General features: G+C 46.3%; 1 long non-coding RNA gene across 1 annotated transcript in view; it reads right to left on the bottom strand.

The window, feature by feature from the left end:
* Positions 1 to 276: 276 nt before the first annotated feature.
* LOC136710385 (uncharacterized) overlaps positions 277 to 7,234 on the bottom strand; it is a 37,666-nt gene continuing 30,708 nt past the window's right edge. The window contains exon 4 of the long non-coding RNA XR_010804622.1: positions 277 to 462. This is a non-coding gene — a long non-coding RNA (uncharacterized lncRNA). The remainder of the gene's footprint in view (positions 463 to 7,234) is intronic.

Here is a 7,234-nt window from a genome sequence, read left to right as displayed (position 1 = left end):
ATTCTATTAAGAAGGTTACTCTTGCTTCAGCCACAGGTGACTGTGTTTATTTATTGCTTTCAGACAAGAATTTCCATTTTTGTGAATCACTAAAATTATTAATAAAAAGTATATTAATTGACAAAAATTGATACATTTTCTGACAGCTATGATATTCCCGTAAAGGTGAAGCTTGCCCAAAGTCAATCTGTTGTGCCATCCCTGACCCAGAGAGGAAATTAAATCAACATGCAGCACACTACCCCCCCTTCCCCCCCTTCCCCCCCAGAGCCCAGTTACACTCCGCTCTCCAGCTGGGCTCCAGCCTCAGCTCACAGCTGCGCCAGGCACCGTCCCCGGAGGACCACCTCACCTGGCTGTGTCCTGATTGGTTGAATCACAAGGCTGACATGTCCCCTGATGCCCTGAGACATGCTGCAGCCAATCAGCTCTGACCTGATTACACCACGCTCTGGCCTTAACCTGCCAGAACACAGAGGCAGCTGTAAGACAGGAGAAACACCTGCTAAAACTAATCACATTTAAGGTGGAATACTCTTGAAAGTGCTACGGTTATTTTTTGAAGCATTTAAGGTGGAACAACACTGGCACTTCACTACCAAAGCATGTGTGGTAAAATAAAGCTAGACTGTAACAGCTGAGCCATTTAAGGTGGAATGTACCTGAATGAAAAAGCTGAGCCATTTAAGGTGGAATGTACCTGAATGTAACAGCTGAGCCATTTAAGGTGGAATGTACCTGAATGTAACAGCTGAGCCATTTAAGGTGGAATGTACCTGAATGTAACTGCTGAGCAATTTAAGGTGGAATGTTGCTATAAGGTAACTGTGGTAGCATTTAAGGACGAATAGCGCTATAATTTAAATGCTGAAACACTTAAGGTAAAAGAGTGTTAGAAAGTAAGTACTGAACCATTTAAGGTGGAATGGTGCTGATGTTAATGTTGAATCATTTCAGGTGGAAAACCATTAGAATGTAGCTGCTACATCATTTAAGGTGGAACGGGACTGGAATGTAAATACTGAACCATTTAATTCAGGAATGTACTACAATCTAACACCATTTAAGGTGGAATGGCACTGAGAACACAGAGACAGCTACAGGACACACCACATTTCTGTTCACTGCTTCACTGAGAACAGTCCACTGACCAAAAACAACCTTCCGACAGTGTCCTGTGTCACTGATGAAGGACTAAAGGACAACCGACACACACTGTGCAGCGACAGATGAGCTACTGTCTCTGACTCTACATCTACAAGGTGGACCAACGAGGGAGGAGTGTCTCACAGAGTGGACAGAGAGTGGACACAGGGTTTAAAAACTCCAGCAGCACTGCTGTGTCTGATCCACTCTACACCAGCACAACACACACTAACACACCACCACGTCAGTGTCACTGCAGCGCTGAGAATGGTCCACCACCACATCACACCTGCTCTGTGGGGGTCCTGAGCGCTGAGGAACAGGCAGAGAAGGGGAAAAATGTTGGACTACAGACTGCTCCTGTGTGGTCAGTGGAGCTGAGAGAATGGACAGTGGCTGTAGACATAAAGAGGTGGTTCCAGTGTTTCGGTCGGTCAGGTCAGTGTAAAGAATGGAGTAATAGAATGAGAGAGAGCAGGAAGGAGAGAAAGAAGAGGCAGATGAACTGTATGTAAACCAGACGGATTTATATTCATACACACTCTTTATTTCAGTCCTGCACTGATTATGCAGATGACCACATACTGAACTAAAAACAGCTCATTTGTATTGTGTGTGTGTGTGTGTGTGTGTGTGTGTGTGTTTTCAGTCTTGTCTGAACTCACCGTGATCAGACAGCAGTGGGCTGCTAGTGTTCAGGAACCTGTTTGCTTTGAGATACCTGCTTTCTGATCTAATGCTTCCAAAAAGCAGCGCCGCCGTTTTGTTCCCATCATGAAAACAGTTCTCCACAAACACAGAGAAACACAATCCTCTTTAGGACAGTAAAGCCCTAAATTCCCCATTCACACGCCGGCTGCTGTTTAGACGACTGGCGAAAGGAGATAATTCCACACAGACGAGGCCTGTTCAGCCTGAAACACGAAGGAACACTATTTTAAGGAACTCATATTGGGGTTTTAGAAAGGTCTTCTTCTCTGTGCAGTAAAGCTGTAACTGCACACGTATAAATGACTTATTCAGCAACCGCCGTAAAGTGGATTTCACCCAGATGAGACCTGCATGAGTTCAGCCGACTGCATTAAGAAAAAACAGAAATCAGTGTTACCCACGAAGCAGACTCCAGCCCGAGTTCAGACCTGGAATTTATGGGGCTTTTCCACGACGTGGAACCTACACGACTCGAATCGGCTCTTTTGCTTTTCCACTGATCAAATCTGGTCCTGGAGCCAGATACTTCTTCAGTTTCCAGCCGTGGCCGAGTAGGCACTAAATGGTGAGGTGTAAACCCTGCAGAGCTCTGATTGGCCAGAGACCTCTCAATCACCAGGAAATAGAGCTCATTCAAATCCAGCACAAACTCACCGCGTATAAAATCCCTGAACTTACAGAAGCTTTCACGTTTTTTTTTATCCGACTCACGACGGCAGCTCGTAACTTTACCTCGATGTGTTTTGAAGAGGTGTAAATGCTCCTTGGGCCGGTGACTGACGAAAATCTCCAGCGAAAGCTGAACGTGCAACAAGTAAAAGTGCTCTGTGAGAACTGGGGTGCGGAGCCATGTTCAGTCCAAACAACTACCGGTGAAAACACAACTAAACACTAGTAAACGGCACCTAAATGTGCTGCCATCGTTGTGGTTTTATACAAAGAATGTGGTTCCCATTGAGATGGGTTTTTTTTGGGAAGTCAATGTAAAAGTATTTTATTTCAAGTTGTTTTGGAGCAGCTGCCTCCAGGGTGTGTTCCTGCCTTGCGCCCAGTGATTCCAGGTAGGCTCTGGACCCACCGCCGCCCTGAACTGGATAAGGGCTACAGACAATGAATGAATGAATGATTTTGAAGCATTTCTAATGGTCCACTTATGATTAGATATTCACATAGTGTAGTAAACACACAGTGTAAGCACTGTTCTTTCACACCCCCTGCCCCCATATTCCTACGGACATCAATCAGCAACCATCTGGTCCCCAGCCTGCTCCTTTAACCCAAGAGGCTACAGCTGCCCACACTGTTTCTGACCGACACAAGCAACTCCAACAAGCTTTTCTGGAGTAATGAATGACAGAGCTACCCATACGATTCTCAGTGGTCCACTTAGTGTATTTCCACAGCGCTGCGCAGGCCGTGAGGGAGGAGAGTAGAGTGACAGGAACGTCAATCATTAGACTGGGACTGAATGAAATCATTGGACAGGTCGTTCATGCTCCTGAGGCTGTCCAAGTTAACAACTGCATTCTATTTAGGATGAGAGAGATAGAAAATTACATACTGCAGGTTTAAAGAGTATATTCTCTCCCTCGTCTCCACAGTGGAACATAGTGCTGTTTCTTAGTGAAGCGTCTGTGACCTGCTTTGGTCCAAACCCCACGAGCCCCACAGCAGTGTTCTCCCCCTGTGTAAACAGCCCCTGTTCAGAACGCCCGCTTTCAGCACCTGTTCCTTTAAATGATAACGAGCCGCTCGCTGTTCACCCCGACCCCGAGCGCACAGCAGTGAGGAGCGAGGAGTAGAAGCTCTGGTTTTTAGCCGTTTTCACTCTGTTTGTAGCCCAGTTCAGCACCTGTTCCTTTATGGTCCACATAGGGTGGATGTTAGTGGTGTAATGTGGTTTATTCTTTAATGGCTGAAGTTAAGGGACTTCTGGGATTTGTTGCTTAAGTCACTGATCCTTCAAGCTGTGTCATACTGTACCTTGCACTTCCACAGCACTTTTATAGAGCCCCAGAGCCCCCACAAAGGGGATCCACACCAGCCCCTCACCACACAGTAGCTATTAGGTAGAGAGGAGATGAGAGGGAATGACTGAGCCGGTTTGTTGAAGATGAGGGAGATCACAGAGAGTGACAGGATCTTTACTGACCTCAGAGACGACCTCAGCCTTACGTTTGATCTGAAGGACGGCTCATTCAGTACAGTGTCCCTGTCACTGCCCCCAGGCATTGGGATCCTCACCGAGCACAGGGACAGCACCTCCTTTGGACACTAACACCATCTCAGCAGACACCCAAGCTTCCCCCCGGCGTCCTGACCCAGACCTGCTGAGCTTCTGTGGACCTGCTGGTTCTGGGGTTGATGTCGGCCGGCACAGAATGAAGAAACAAATGAATTTTTGGTCGTAAAGTGGCTAATTACTCCATTAAATATGGATTCTGCTCCAATGTGAATGTGACCAGTGCTTTAGAAAATAAGTGCTGGACCCACTCGGAGCAGACTGTCCAGAGTGTGATGAGAACAGCAGGCAGAAAGCCATATTTTCCCAGCTATGGGCACAGACTCCATTCATCCAGAACTGAGGCTAATTAAAGCATCGTCTTATTGGCACTCCGCACATCGCCCGGCTCCTCATATCGAACTAATGCACACGGCTGAGTCCAGGCAATTATCTGCCATTACTACATGACACTGATGTTACTGTGCACCCACAGTTCCCAGAAACATTAGGATGGAGGCGATTATTAATAGAATTTAAAAAAAAACAATGAGTGCTTCCACACAGTTAGGAGTTATTAGGCTGCAGGACTCCTGCGGTGAGGTGTAATGACTGCAGGACCGAGGAATACAGGACCAGTCCACACCAGCAATTACTTAGTCACTGCCCGTTCAGCGCTGCAGACAAACCAACGGAGACTCTACAAAACTATTCTATGGCTGCAAAAGTGTATGGATAGAGTGGTCAATAGAGGAGCAGTAGAACTGTGTCCTCTGGAGGGATGGAACTCCATCCAGTACCTCTGGGACAAGTTAGAGCAGCTTTTGGACTTGAACTGTAATACCAAAACATCTGTAACATGAGAGTTTGAGTGAACTCAGTGAAACAGCGCCACCAGTGGACAGGAGCTTGCTTAGGGGCACCGGTTCTTCACAGGGCGACTCACACTCACACCTACGAAAACTTGAGTCACCAATCCACCTACCAACATGTGTTTTTGTAAACCAGGAGGAAACCCACACAGACACAGGGAGAACACACCACACTCCTCACAGACAGTCACCTGGAGGAAACCCATGCAGACACAGAGAAAACACACCACACTCCTCACAGACAGTCACCCGGAGGAAACCCACGCAGACACAGGGAGAACACACCACACTCCTCACAGACAGTCACCTGGAGGAAACCCACGCAGACACAGGGAGAACACACCACACTCCTCACAGACAGTCACCTGGAGCGGGACTCGGACTCACAATCTCCAGAACCCTGGAGCTGTGACAGAAACACTACCTGCTGCTCCACCGTGTCGACCGGGTGCGATCATAAGATGTGTTTTGTCCAAACCTGTGTTGTTTTAACAGGTATAAACTCAAGCTCCAAGCCTTGTAATCTCCTTGGCTGTGAAATGGATTCACACTGCAGAGCTCTGACTCGAAATACGGCTCTATCTGAAGACACCAGTTTGGGAAATTGATGCCCCAGGTGACTGTAAAGGCAGTTAATCTTAATGCATGTATCAAGGGGCGGCAACAGCTCAGCCACAAAGCTGTAGACTGTAAAATATCAGAACGCCACCTAGTGCTTAATATCAAATCACCAACAACTAAATCCAACTTGCAAACTGCCTCAGGACGCAGCATTATCTCAGAAAAGTGAATATGTTCTGCCCCTAGACTCTGGAGCGCTGACCCAGGATGGACTTGACAAGACAGGGGCAGGCGGGTAGCCCCCAGATTACATTTGTTTTGCCATCACATCCACTGCTAACCTCAGGATGAAAAAACAATAATAATAATAATAATAATTAAAACGTTCACTCCTCGAACTACTCCAGCCTCCAGTTCCGATGTCAGAGGCCCGATGTGGACAGGGGTCAGTATGTGCACTCTCACCACTCTGTGTAAAAGCAACCCCTGTCCAAACCGCGCTGACCTGTGTGTGCTGACGCTGCAGCATTAACTCTTTCAGCAGTGTGTGCTTCAGGAGCTCCTCTGTGGGGTCGGATCAGACGGGATCCTGTGGCCAATCACTGAACAAAGGCCACAACAATGGTGTTACTATCAGAGAGGGCACTTTACTCTAAATGTGCTTTTATTTTGATGTAAACAACCCATAATCCACCCAAAGTCACGGCTCCGGCCTCAGTTTTAAGAGAGGAATGTGTGTATTACACCGCAGCTGCATCCTGCTCTTCCTCTGATGAAACCAGTGTTTTTATATTTAAGTTATTAAGTTATTTATGAAGGGAATTGTGTTCCGAACACAGTTGTTCAAACAGTTCGGCTCCGCGCTGAATAGCAATGACTTCAGGCCGAGGCAGAATCTATTATCTGGGCAAAAACATGACAACCAGCTCCAACTCCACATGCAGACACATTTTATTAGAGTGGAACTGGATGTGTGGATGTGTCAGAGTATTCCTAACCCGTCAGAACTGTTCTGGGCTCATTACTTTAAGACGATATATAGTTATTTGTAAAAACCTTTGCCGCCCAGGTCAAAAGTGACTGTGGAAACCATTTGCCTGCCTCTGGAGGAGGATGTGGGGGCGCGGGCTGACGTCAGACATGAATTTAAGTCAGAAACCTAATGTAAAACAACAGCTTTCAGCGCCATGACACGAGCCACAAGCTCATCTCAGTCAGAGAGAACAGAGACTGATCACCGGTGTTTCAGGTTTCCTGGTCCTCTATACGTCTCTGTATGATTACAGACACATTCAGACTAAACAGGGTATAGAGGAAGGTGTCTACAACAGTTTGTATTACTCATGTGGGCTAGTAACACTTATTTAATAATTTTAATAAAGCAGGAAGAGGTGGCATTGGTTTGATATTTTATTTTATTCAGTCACCGGGAAATACAGAGTGGTCATTTATATGGATACACCTTAATAAAATGGGAATGGTTGGTGATATTAACTTCCTGTTTGTGGTACATTAGTATATGGGAGGGGGGGGGGGTGGAATTTTTCAAGATGGGTGGTGACCATGGTGGCCATTTTGAAATCGGCCATTTTGAATCCAACTTTTGTTTTTTCAATGAGAAGTGGGTCATGCGACACATCAAACTTATTGGGAATTTCACAAGAAAAACAATGGTGTGGTTTTAACGTAACTTTATTCTTTCATGAGTTATTTACAAGTTTCT

The sequence above is a fragment of the Hoplias malabaricus genome, chromosome 12, assembly GCF_029633855.1.
Source record: "Hoplias malabaricus isolate fHopMal1 chromosome 12, fHopMal1.hap1, whole genome shotgun sequence".
Classification (NCBI taxonomy): Eukaryota; Metazoa; Chordata; class Actinopteri; order Characiformes; family Erythrinidae; genus Hoplias; species Hoplias malabaricus.
The sequence above is the reverse complement of the archived record's forward strand: the minus strand, read 5'-3'. Positions and strand labels throughout refer to the sequence as shown.